Raw genomic sequence first — 13,463 nt, 5'->3', positions numbered from 1 at the left:
GAGAGAGAGAGAGAGAGAGAGAGAGAGAGAGAGAGAGAGAGAGGAGGTTATTCACCTGCCAAGTCAGGCTAGCACCCACCAAGACAAGGAAGAGATGTGATCTGCCTCCTGCAATGACCTCTCCTGATTCCTCTGCCTAGCACCTGTGTCAGGTCAGAGGGGACCTAGAAGCAGAACTTGAACTCAGACCTCAGTGGTCTCCAGCACACACACCCCCCGCCCCGGGAGAGGCTGTGGCAATGGGGAAACAGTCTCGGTGTTCCATCTGGGAAGCTGCTGCTCAGGGTTTGTGTGCATCATGTGGCTCCTGACCACAGGAGTTCAGAGAAATGAAGTTAGTTCACAGTGGTTGAAGCATTGCACAGAGCTCCACATAAGCCTGTTTTGCAATAAGAAGTAGACACAGGTTGCAAGGGCACCTTCAACACCCCTCTAAAAGCTGCGTTTGAGGAGCTCCATGGTTTTGTCCAAATGCCAAATGGTTCCTAAGTAAAACACAAAGTCTCCAGCTCCCTTAATCGTTGTCAGAGAAATGTAGAGGAATAAATACTGTTTTGTTTTGTTTTGTTTTTTAAATTAGAGGCAAGCCTGGTTTGGGGCCAAACCACTCCACAGAATATCACAGCCAAAGGGAAAGCAGACCTTAAGATCTCCCACAGGGCTCAGTGCCAGAACCTGACGGAAACCCTGGCTGTGTGGGACACAGGGGCACAGGACATGGAGACCAAAGGCTTGTTGGTTCGACCTGTGCCAAATCTGTACCCCGGGGGCTTTGGGCTTCCAACCTTCAGCTCCAGTTCCAGACCCATCGGAATCTAATTTTGTGCCTTGAGGACCGACTTGGCTTTTTTAAAAAGGTGTTTCTCAGGTGATTCTTCTTCTATACCTTGGTAACAAGGCTCTAAATAGATGTATCTGGTTCAAACAAGATAGACGTCAGAGCTAGGGTTGGGGTGTTGGTCAGGGGTAGACTGCTTGCCTAGCCTGTGCAAAGTCCTGGGTTCCATCCCCAGCATAGCAGTAAGTAAATAAGAAAATAAAATCAGAACCAAAGGACTGGGCAGAATCTGAGCCGAAGAGCTCACACTTCTTTTACCAGCTCTTCAAAGCCAAGGTTCTACCCAGGGCTCACTTTCTTCACTCGTAATAGAGATAACTTGGGCCGGAGAGATGGCTCAGTAGTTAAGAGCACTATTGGTTCTTGCAAAAGACCCGGGTTTGAATCGCAGCACCTACATGGAAGCTAACAACCATTTGTAATTCCAGTTCCAGGGGATCTGACGCCTTCTTCATGGGCACTGCATGACATGGGTGCACTTACATGCAGGCAAAACACTCATATACATAAAATAAAAATAAATCATTATTTAACTAATTATTTTAAGGAAAAAAATAAGAGAACTTAGTTTTGGTCTTGGCTTGCTCTGAGACATGTTTGGAATCATTTCAAAAGCAGAAAATGGTGAGAGACTGGGGTGGGGGCATCACAGGGGTGGGGGGAGATCATAGGGGTGGGGAGAGATCATAGGGGTGGGGGAACAATAATAAGTAATAAGACGGCGAGGGTGGCAGGAATCAGAATGCACCACATTTACATCCAGTTGTCTGAAGAAAAATTCAGTTTAAAAAGGAAAAAAGTATAGTGGGGCATGGTGGCACACACCTTTAATCTCACTACTAGGGAGGCAGAGGCAGGTGGATCTCTGTGAGTTCAAGGTCGGCCTGGTCTACATAGTGAGTTCCAGGAGAGCTGGGGCTACAGGGAGACCCTGTCTCATAAAGACCAAAAGAAACAAAGGAAAGAAGTGGTGAGATGACCATTTATGTACTTATTTATTTATTTTTGAGACAGAATCTCCCTGCAGTCCCAGCTGATCTTGAACTCACTATGTCGACCAGATTGGCCTCAATCTTAAAATCCACCTGCTTCTGGCTCTCAAATGCTAGGATCAAGGGTGTGTGCCACCATGCCCAGCTTATTTACTTATTTTTTAAATATTTTATTTATTAATGTGTATGAATGTTATGCCTCAATAACAGACAATCAGAGAAGAACTAAACTGTGTTAGGGAAAGAGGAATTTACTGTTTGTTTGAATATACTGCTTGTCTGAATTTACTGCTTGAACTTACTTGTTTAAATTTACTGCTTGTAACCAACACCAACTGCACTGAGCATCTAACGTGGAGGCAGTGAGACCATGCTGGGTGATTTCATTTGGTTCTCAGTTTCTTTCTCAAAAATAACATCAGTGATTATCTTGGTTTTATAGATGGGAAAAGGAAGACTCAGAGGCTAGGCAAGTAAACTCCCATGCTACACCCAGGTATGTTACTAAGGGGTTTTTACACAAGTTATGGGAGTAAAGCCTGCTTTTGGCTCGTGGTCTCAGAGGGCTCAACCCATGGTCAGCTGGCTCTGTAAGTTACAGGCCTGCAGCAGGCAGAAAGAGGACAGAAAGCCATGGAGGGGAAAAGCTTCTCACCTAATGACAGCCAGCAAGCTGAGGGAGGGGACAAATGGGGACAGGGTCAAGTTACACCCTTCCACAGCCTTCTCCCAGGGATCTGCTTCCTCCAGCAAGCCCCCCCACCAATCCACCACCTCCCAATACATCATCAAATCACGACTCCATCATCATGATGCAAGCCACCAATGAAGACAGAGCCTTCACCATCCATCACTCCTCTGAATAGTGCTGTACTGTGCCTTTGACCTGTGAGCCTTTTGGGTCAACACTTGACAGCCAAATAAAGAGCAGGAGCAGCTGAAACCAGGACCCACATCTGTGCTGTTTCTGCCAAGCTCGGCTGCCTTTCCTCGTCCTTCTCAGGCTCCTCGGGAAGAGAGCTTTCTTGTTCTGTTTATTTTCCTTGAGACAGTGTCTCACATGCAGCCCAGGCTGGTCTAGAACTCAGTGTAGAGCTCAAGCTGGCCTCAAACTTGTGGCCATCCTCCTGCCTTCACCTTCTGGTACTGGGTGTGAGTTACCACGCTCAACTAGAGAGAAGCTTTAAAGAAGTCGCACCCAGCACACATTCCTGCTTGAGTTGCTGTGATCCAAGCAGTTAGCTCAAGGGAGACTTGAGGCACTAACAAGTCTGTCCTACTCTGGGTTTTCAAGAGACTGAAGTTGTTTATCTACTGATTTGCTACAGTCAAGGCATAGAGTGAGGGCATGAAGCTGGGCCAGCAAAGGGCATTGGGAGACACTGAAACTGATTTATTTTTTCACCACATTTCTTTGGACTAGCTCTGTGGCTGCCATGGTGTTGTGTGACTGGTCATTTAGCACCTATTGTTCACCCAGGGCTCCAGGGGCCACATGCCAAAGCCCCAGGACCCGAGAAAGTCACCCACAAGACAGGAACAGCACTGGCATCTGACAACCTGGCTTCTAATCATCCAGACCAGTGACCTTGGACAAGTTATTTGAACGTCAGGGCTTGCTTTTGTTTTCATTTATAAAGTACAGCAAGTAGTATCTACTTCCAAGTCTTATTGTAAAAGATAAATATTAGGGATATTAAGAACCCAGCACTGGAGCTGAGGTCAGTGGTAGAGCAATTGCCTAGAGAGTTCCTAGAGCATTCAAGAGCCTGTGTTCCATTCCTCGGTACTAAAAATAAAGCAAACAGAACCCAGGGGCTAGCAAGGTGGTTCAGTGGGCCGGAGGGCATGCTGTGTAACCATGAGGACCTGAGTTTAGATCCCAGCACCCATGTAAAAGGCTGGGCAGGAACCTATAACTCCAGTGCTGGGGGTCAGACACAGGAAGATCACTGGGGCTTGCTGGCCTGGCCACCAGCCTCGCTTCACGCTCAGTGACAGACCCTGTCTCAAAAATAAGGTGGAACGTGATAAAACACCTGACATCCTCCTCTGGCTTCTGCACACACGTGTACAGGTGAGTGCACCCACACAACGCGTGTGAATGTACCACACACACACAATAACCCAGCATGTGGAATACAGCATGTAAAGTACTGTGCTCTCCAGCAGCCGCTCCAAGGCAAGTCCTCTCTCCACTTGTCCCTGAAATGTGGGAAGGAAGGGAGGGACGCCGCCCTGAGAGCTCAGGGGTGAGGCAGAGCTGGAGGAGGCAGAGGAGAAAGGAGCCCCGCCCAGGTTCATGATCTGGGTGAGATCCAGCTCGCCCTTTGCTTAAGAGCCAGCGGGTTGGAGGCAGGCAGCTGCCTGGAGTGGGGACCTGGGAGCAGCAGAGACAGGATCAAGCCCTGACGGGCTTTGCTTGCAGCTCTCTGCCAGCCACAGAGATGAGATAGGAAGAGATTTTCCCTGAACTCATTCCCATTTGCCCTTGGCCTCGATTCTGGATGCCCAAACCTGGCTTATCTATAACAAATGAGGCAGAAGAGTCCACACTCCAGAGCCTGAGGATCAGTGAAAAGACCCTGTAGGCTCAAGAGGAGCCCAGGAGTCCATTATCCATGGTGAGCAGGACTGAAATCTGACTCAGTAACAGGATAGTGATGCCAATAGAGTAGAACTTGGAGAGAAAAATGCCCTTTCCTTAGTCACCTAGAGTCTCTTTTATTTTTACATCTATTTATTTGGAGGGGGTGTACACACAGCACAAAACAACACATATATAAAGATCAGAGGACAACAAACAGGAGTAGTTTCTCTCTTTCCACCATGTGGGTCCTAGAGGCTGAGTTCAAGAAGTCGGGTTGGTGAGAAGTGCCTTTAGCCATTGAACCCATCTCTGAGCTCCTACCATATGTGGCCTATTTCTAGATGCTGTGCCTAGTCCAGAGGCAGCAGTAGAATGGAGCAGTCACAGCTCTGAGTCCCAGGGACTGATGTGATCACTGCCTGTCACAAATTGGGGTTTCCTACACTGGGTAATGGTGCTTGGGGTGCAGAGGAATCCATACCCCCCCACACCCTTCTCACCCCCTGATTAAGCTGGCCGGCCTTCAGGACGGGATGGCCAGACCTTTGCTGTTCACTCTGACCTGTCTATGCCTCAACAGCCCTGGCAAGAACGCACTGTCAGGGCAGCTCCCTCTCCTAGAGCAATGCTTAAAAGACCTGTAGCTGAAAAGTGTCTCCCGCTTCCTCAAAGAGGTGTCTGGGTGGCCCTGTGCCATGCTCCACCCCTCACTGTGGGAGCTTGGGCAAGAGACTCAACTTCTCTGAGTCACAGTTTGCCCCCCGACACCTTCTGTCATCAGTGGAGTTCACCGAAAGAACCTGGTATGTCTCGAGTATAGCTCTAGGCAGTTATGGTCCAGTGTGATGGATGTGCAGGAGTGTAAGGGTTGGGGGCCCTTGGGGAACTTCCACACTTCGGGAAGCTTCCTAAAAGATAGGGATGTCCAAGCTGGGATCTGGGACGGTGAGCAGAGGTCAGGCAGATGGGAAGGGGACATTCCAGGTGATGGGAGTCACATGTGCCAAAATCCAATGGTGTGGCTGGACTTGGTGACCAGGGCCTGACAGGGACAGTTCAGGGCCCTCCAGGATCCTGCACTGACCTTGGCAAAGGGAGGCAACTGTGACAGGTTGGTGTGCTCTCCCAGTCATCTCCAGCCTCAGAGCCATGGAGCTGGATGACAGGGAAGCATCACACCTGGACCTTGACCTCAGAGGCCAGGGAGTGGTAGGGCAACAGGCCCTGCCCTGGAGGACTTCTGAGGCTGGAGGATCAGAGCTCACCACTGGTTGTCCCACGTGGGTAGGAACTGCAAGCAAACTGTCCCCAAAGAGAAGAAGCTAGAACTTTCCTTTCCTTCTGCTCTTAGCTCCAGGAAGTAATCTGAGCACTATGAGGGGGTCAGCAGAGGGATTGACTGTTGTGACCCTGAACCACTCAGTGCACCTCCTGGGCCTGTAATCTCTTGTAAAACAATGAGTTTGAAGTGGATCATACATTAGCTCTGGCCGCTCTGTTGCTCTGAGTGGAAGGTATGGGCTCCCAGCTTCCAGTTGTGGTCACAGCTTGCTTCTTTTGATCCTTGCTTATCTGTTGTCTCTTCAAGGTGGCCATTTCCTATTCTGCCCCCTCCCTTGACTTCTTAAGATGCTCTCAAGGCCACAGTGACAATCAACAGGCCTACTGCGCCCAGGGGAGGAAGCAGAACAATAGGAATTGGGTCCTGGCAGCCTCTGCCTGCCAAGGGGAAGCGTCCATGTTGTTTTTCTGGCCCTGTTATTTCCCCAACCCCACTACATCCTCAACCCTGTGCCCGGTCCTCAAGGTCCCAACTGAGGTTCCCAGGGCAGGAAGACTGCCCAAACTGGCCAGGGAGGCTGCCTATCCCTTAGTCCCGCTTCTCCGTCTCTGCCTTCTGCCTCCCTCTGTTCTGTAGCTCTGTGTAGCTTCTCCTGCAAACCCCAGAGGTTCTGGTAAAGCTAAACTACTGCATCTGGGCAACCTCCCATCCCAGTGCTGATATGAAGTCATGTTCTCTTGGGACAGCATCATATGATCCCATACTTAGCCCCTGTGTGTATTCAAATTCACTGTTCACATTCTTGGGCCTACTGTCCTCAGACTGAAGTCTTCATGTGGTAGCTGGGGAGGGAAGAAGGTAAAGAAGGAAGAAAATAAACAATTTGACTCTTTTGCTTTGTTTTATGAATTTTCTTTTTTGAGACAGAATCTCACTATGTAGTCCTGGCTAGTCTAGAACTTGCTATGTAGACCAGGCTGGCCTCAAATCCACAGAGATCAGCCTGTCTCTGCCTCCAGAGTGAGGAAATTAAAAGGCGTGCACCACTACACCCAACCCTTGTGAATTAAAACAAATTTTTTTAACATTTTTATTTAATATGTATGAGTGTTTTGCCTGCATGTATCTAAGTGTACCATGTGTGTGAAGTGCCCTTGGAGGCCAGAACTGGAGTTAGGGATGATTCTTAAGTTTCCATGTGGGTGTCCTCTGCAAGAGCAGCCAGTGCTCTTAACCACTGAGCCATCTCTCCAGCCCCTGAATATTTTTAAAAACAGGGTCTCATGTAGCCCTGGCAGGCCTCAAACTCCCTATGTAGCCAAGGATGATCTTGAACTTTGGATCCTCCTGTTTCCACCTCCCAAATGCTGGAATTACAGGTTTATGTCACCATGCCCAACTTATTATGGCGTAGCCTAAAGGAAGTATAGTGGTGCATCTAAGGCCAAATTTGTCTGTTTATCACTCCCTTTCAGTGTAAAAGCCAAATCTCTGGGGAGTGTGTGGGCCCTGGGCAGTTCCATCAGAGGGCCCTGCTCAGGAACAAGGAAGCCCCTCCCACTCCTATCACGGGGGACACTACTGGAGAAGTTAGTCTGAATGACCGAGTGACTGAATGACTGTGATGCTGCTGTCAGGTCCCCTGCTGGGTGTGTACAGTCAGTGTTTGGCTACGGCAGGGAGTGCACGACCCTCAGCTACAGCTCAGTGCTTTGGTTATGGGCTGGCTGTTCTAGGTATGGCCAAATGGACTGAAGTTCTCTGAAGAAACCCTTCCTGTGTTGAAGATTCTGTAAACCGATTATCACTTCATGATTGTAGAGAGTAGGAAAAAATGTTCAGATCCAGAGCCCAAATTTTCATGGGCTAGCTTTGGTCACTTAATAGCCATTTATCACCTACCTCCATGTCTGACCTTGTGGCTGATGCTTTTGACTATCAGGTAAAACCTTTGGAATGTATTATTAACTTAGCAGACCAGTTTCTACCAACCCCAAAACTGACCTCTAGCAGGGCTATAACCCGCCTATCTGCTGCTGCCACAGAAGTATTTGGTAAATGCATTGATTTACAAGCATTTTTTGTTCTGTGACTATAAAAGTTCATGTAACTCTGAACCGTAGTAGAACTTGTGGAACACCTAAATCGGTGTTCCCAAGCTCTGGTCATTCAATTAGGCTAGGAATGAACTCTCTCTTACTCCCTTTGGAGCAAGAGTTGTCTGGCCTAACAGAGGACCAACAGGATGCACAGTGGGGGTAAGTGCCTGGAGCAGAGAGGTGGAGAGGATTAAGGAGCTGAGGCTGAGGGTCTTGGGGTCAGGGAAGGGCTGTCTTGCAGACCTTGAGAACCTTGTAAAGGATGAGGCATGCCTGCAGGCATTCAAATAGAAGAGGGCAGGGCCTGGCAGGCTCCAGAAAAACTTCAGGGGGAGAAATCCTCTTTAGTCCCCTCCAGTGAGAACTGATCAGGCAGACAAGGTAAGGAAACTACTGGTCCCACATTCCATCCGAAGGTGTGACTCCATCCACCGCTCTGTCACACCTGTGATTTTAATGTTTGTTTGTTTTGTCTCACAGAGTCCAGCCTGGCCTCCAACTTCCTATGTACCCAAGGCTAGCCTTGAAAACCAGAATCTTCTGTTTCTACCTCCCAAGTGCTGGGGTTACAGATGTGCACCACGTTGTCTGGTGCTTATCATAGTGACCTTTAATTAGGAGAATGGACTGGGCAGAGGTGGACTTTGAAAACCTAAAACTATTCAGGGAGCAAAGGACAGAGATCTATATACACACGTGGTCTAGTTACTTTCTATTGCTATGATGAAAACACTGATCAAAACCAACTTGGGGAGGAAAGGGTTTATTTGGCTTACATCTTATAGTAGCCATCAAGGGAAGCCAAGGCAGGAACCTGGAGCACAAACCATGGAGGAACGCTGCTTATTGGCTTGTTCCTTTCTCTGGCCTGTGCTCAGCCTGCTTTCTTATACCACACAGAACAACCTGCCCAGGAGGTGGCACCACCCACGACGGGCCCTCCCACATCACTCAACAATCAAGAAAATGCTTCACAGACATGGCCACAGGCCAGTCCTCATTTGAGGCTCCTTCTACCCAGGTGTGTCAAGTTGACCACTGAAATTATCCAGCACAACATGCAAAAAGTCTCTTTAATGGGGTATCTAGCATAGATCACCCCAAATCTATTTTTCTTTCTTTTTAGTGTGTGCACATGTCCTTGCCTATATGTGCATATGTGGAGGCCAGAGGTTGAGGTTAGATGCCTTCCTTTATCACTCCCTGCCTTATTTTTGAGACAAGGTCTCTCACTGAACTTAGAGCTCACCATTTTGGCTAGACCAGCTGGCCAGCGAGTTCTAGGGGTCCTCCTGTCTCAGTCCCCTGGACGGGGATTATAGAAGTGTGTCACAGCACCCAGCTTTTACACCCAGCTTTTTCAGTCAGGCTCTGTGACAGCAGAGACAGCAGAGCCCCCCAAGACCTTCTGTAAAGTGTACATGGGGCAGAATCTCAAGGACCATCTACTAAAGAATAACAGTAATATTGGGATTATCTGAGTTTTCTTGGGAGGCTATACAGAATGTCCCAGAAGTAATTTTTATTTCTATTATTTATTTATTTATTATTTTTCTTTTGCTTATCTTGAGACACGGTTTCCCTGTAGTCCCAGTTGGCCTGGAACTTGCTATGTAGACCAGGCTGGCTTCAGTCTCACAGAGATCTACCTGCCTCTGCTTCTCAAGTGCAGGGATTAAAGGCATGTGCCACCATGGCCCTCTATGAGATAGTTTTTAAAGAAGAGAACCTTGTTTTCTCACAGTTCTGGAGGCTGGAATCTGAAGGTCAAGGTGCTGAGGGCTTGATGTTTGGTGAGAGGCAGATCTCTACTTCCAAGGTGGTGTCTGCTGCTGCATGTCAGGAGGGAAGGCATGCTGTGTCTTCACAAGGCAGAAGGGCAAGAGAGACAAAGGCACCTGGTCCCACCCTGACCCTCAGCTCCTAATCACCTTTTTTTTTTCTTTTGGTCTTTTTGAGACAGGGTCTTCTTGTAGTCCCAGCTGACCTGAACTCACTATGTAGACCAGGCTGGCCTTGAACTCACAGAGGTCCGCCTGCCTCTGCCTCCTGAGTGCTGGGACTAAAGGTTTGTACCACCACACCCACCTAATCACCTCTTAAAGGTCCCATTTTCCATCTGAATTTTAGAAAGGACACATTTAAGCTTAACAGTGATGTAGTAGCAAATTTATATATTCGGTCTCTGCCCTCAATTCCTGGTCCAGGGCTCCTAAAAGCCTTGGAATTTCCTGAACTGTAGAAGAGTTACATGCATCTTTAGTTCTTGTATTTGACTTTTGACCCTGGTTCCTGACCCAAGACCTTGATAATTCCCAGAGTGATTAGTCTGGCAGAGCTCTAAATCCCTTGGAACTTCCTGGGTAGTCAGTGCATCTTACATTCTAGTGAAGTGATTCTGGGCAGGCTCCTGGGTTGGGGAGCTGATCCCAAGAAGGACAGACCATGGTTACAAGCTTAGAACTTCAATGCCAGCCCCCATTTTCTGAGGGAAGGGAGAGGAACTGGAGATTAAGTTAATCAGTGGACATGGCTTCTAGAAAAATCCCTAAACTGCTGGGTTTGGGGAGCCCAGCCACAAGTTGGGAGGTTGCTTAACTTCATGGGGACAGACACTCCTGTGCGTGGGACCCTTCCAGACCTTGCCCTGTGCACCTCTCCATCTGGCTGGTGACTCACACCCTAATCACACCCTTTATTAAGATAATAAGCTCGTAAACAGAGGTCCATGGAGTCACTCAAGCCTGAGCAGGGTCATGGGGACCTCATTCATTGCCAGTTAGTCAGAAGTTCAGGTAGTTACCTACTTACTGTTTGCAGTTGGTATCTGAGGGTGGGGGCAGACATGTGGGACTAATCTCAGCCTGAGGGACTTAACTCCCGGTCAATAGCATCAGAATTGAATTGAGTCACAGAACAGCCATTGGTGTCCCCTGGAGAAAATTCCTGTCCATCTGGTGTTAGAAGTGGACTGTGCTAAGCGTTGAGTGAGAGAAAAAAACATACTTTGGCATTTTCATCATTTGTTTTTTGGCTTTTTGAGATAGGGTTTCCCTGTTGTCCCTGCTGGTCTGGAACTTGCTATGTAGATCAGGCTGGTCTGGATCTGAGGTCTGCCTGCCTCTGCAGAGATCAAAGGTGCATGCTACCATGCCTGACCCCTTTGGCATTATGTCCTAAAACAAAGACTGAGCAGTGCAGACTGATCCGGGGGAAGGTTCTGACAAGGTAGATGATGAGTTTTCTGCCAGGATCAGAACCCAAGGTTTCTATGAGCATTTCTGGGAATCTAATGGCCCAAGGTCCAATGTGTAAGTGTCTGCTTGGGACTCCTCCTGCACCCCATGGTACTAAATCTAGGGGAGTAGGTGTCACGAGTCTGCACCCAGCCTGGGTCCCAATGTTGGTCTCCTTACTTCTTTGGGTGGGGGGCACATCAAAGACAGAAGACCAAGAGCTGATAACCATTATGGATAAAGCTAATGAGGTAATTCCAGCCTCTGGTACAGAGCAGAGAGGCCTGACAGAGGACAGGAGAGCCAGGGGAAGGTGCCCAGGCAGGGGAGGAGCTGTATGAAGCTGTCAGAAAAGGGATGCCGTCAGGAAGGCAGAGCACAAAGGACAGGGGGCAGAGGGCAGAGGACAGAGGACAGGGGGCAGGGGACAGGGGGCAGAGGACAGAGGATGAGGACAGAGGACAGGGGGCAGAGGGCAGCCATGTTGAAACCAAGAAGTCAGGGTGCCTGGGGCACAATGCGGGTGGGAATGGAAGTGTCATGCAGAAGCCAGTCAGCAGGCCAGTGCCTGGTAAACCTCCCAGCCAGAAGGGAACATCTGATGGTCTAAGGTGCGGGGGAGGGGGTCGCCCATGGGAGCCAGTCTGTGGTCTGTGAAGACCCATGTAGTTCTGTGGACACAAGATGACCTGGGGTCAATTTGCTGAAGTGGAAAGGGGCAGAGGGAGCATTGGATTGTCGAGGGAGGGAGAAAGAGAGAGAGAGAGAGAGAGAGAGAGAGAGAGAGAGAGAGAGACAGAAAGAGACTCTCTAGTGGACCTAGATAGTCTGGAAGGCAAGGCAGGGAGGGGGACAGAGGCAAAACATGTCCCAGCCTGTTGTTTATTTGTTTAATGTGCACAGTGCCTCTAGGCTGTACAGAAGCTTGAAGGGAAAGATCAAGCCCTGGGTTTTCTGCTACAGCCACAGGGTTTCCTGTTTGTTGTCATTTTTACCTTAAAGTCTGAATGGTCATGTGACTGACCCAGACCCTGACCTTAGCCTCCCAGAGGGACATACAGTATACACTTCTTCCTGCTGGTGTCTCTTGGCACTGGGTTCTGCTTGAAGGCACATTCCAGGCCCTCCTGAGGGTTAGGCTCGTGCCTGAGGGTTATGGGGAGGAGGGGGTGCTTCTTGAGGGGAAAAGGACCGTGTGTTCTTCAGTACAATCCAAGGCCTGATGGGTGCATGGAGGTCATGTGTTCTAATCCTCATGTCAGCTCACCATATGACTCCTGTGTATTTATATGAGGGACTGAGTGGCTTAAGTGTGCAAGGCCCTGCCCAGGTGGAGCTCAGGTGGACCCCACCCGTCTTTCCTGGTCATGCCTTCTTTCCAGGTGGAATCTAAAAGGCTCTCTCTGCTCTTGTGTGTGTGTGTGTGTGTGTGTGTGTGTGTGTGTGTGTGTGTGTGTGTCTTTCTCGTGCGCCTCCTTGTGTGTGTGTGTGTGTGTGTGTGTGTGTGTGTGTGTGTGTCTCGTTGTGTCTCGTGTGCCCCGCCCCCCCGTATGGTTTATGTGGGTTGTTCTGGTGAACATGGGGTTGGGGAAACTATTCTGAGGCTTGGTATGACCTGCCTTCCCCTCTCAGCACTGGGGAGGGAAGGCAGGAGGATTAGGATTTCAAGACTCTCCTCTGCTGTATAGTAAGTCTAAGGCCAGCCTGGGCTACATAAGCTCCTGTCTCAAGAAGAAAAGAAGGCGGAGGAGAGGAAGGGGAGGAGGACGGGGAGGAGGAAGGGGGAAGGAGGAGGAGGGGGAGGAGGAAGAGGAGGAGGAGGCAACAAAGCATCAGCTGTTTTGTATAGCTTTTAAGGGGATCAGGGTCTATACCACTGGACGCTTCCTAGAGTTCTGTGTCTAGGAAATGTGTGTCTAGGAAATGGCAGCAGCATTTTGCACCAGATTCTTCCCTTAATGAATGCGTGGGGCATCCGTGGCCTAGTTTCATTTCTATGGCTATGACAAAATGCCCTAACAAAAAGTGACTTAGGGAAGAAAAGCTTTATTTTAGCTCACATTCCGGGTCATTATTGTGGGGAAGTCAAGGTGGGAACTTGAATCAGCTGGTCACATCACATCCACAGTCAAGAGCAGAGAGAAATTCAGGCATGCATACTGTTCAGCTTGCTTTCTCCTGTACAGCCCAGGGCCTCAAACCAGACAGAGAATGGTGCCACCCACTTTAACACTGGGTCTTCCCACGTCAATTAGCACAATCAAGACAATCCCCTCCAGACAGGCCCATAGGCCAACCTGATCTACACAATTCCTTATTGAGACTTTCTTCCCAGGTGATTCTAGGTTATGGCAAGTTGACAATTGAAACTAACAATAACCAGGGTCTGGAAAGACAGCTCAGCAGTTAAGAGCACTGGCTGCTCC

Source organism: Nannospalax galili, unplaced genomic scaffold (genome assembly GCF_000622305.1).
Source record: "Nannospalax galili isolate Female #2095 unplaced genomic scaffold, S.galili_v1.0 scaffold368, whole genome shotgun sequence".
Taxonomy (NCBI): Eukaryota; Metazoa; Chordata; class Mammalia; order Rodentia; family Spalacidae; genus Nannospalax; species Nannospalax galili.
Note: the sequence above shows the minus strand (reverse complement) of the source record.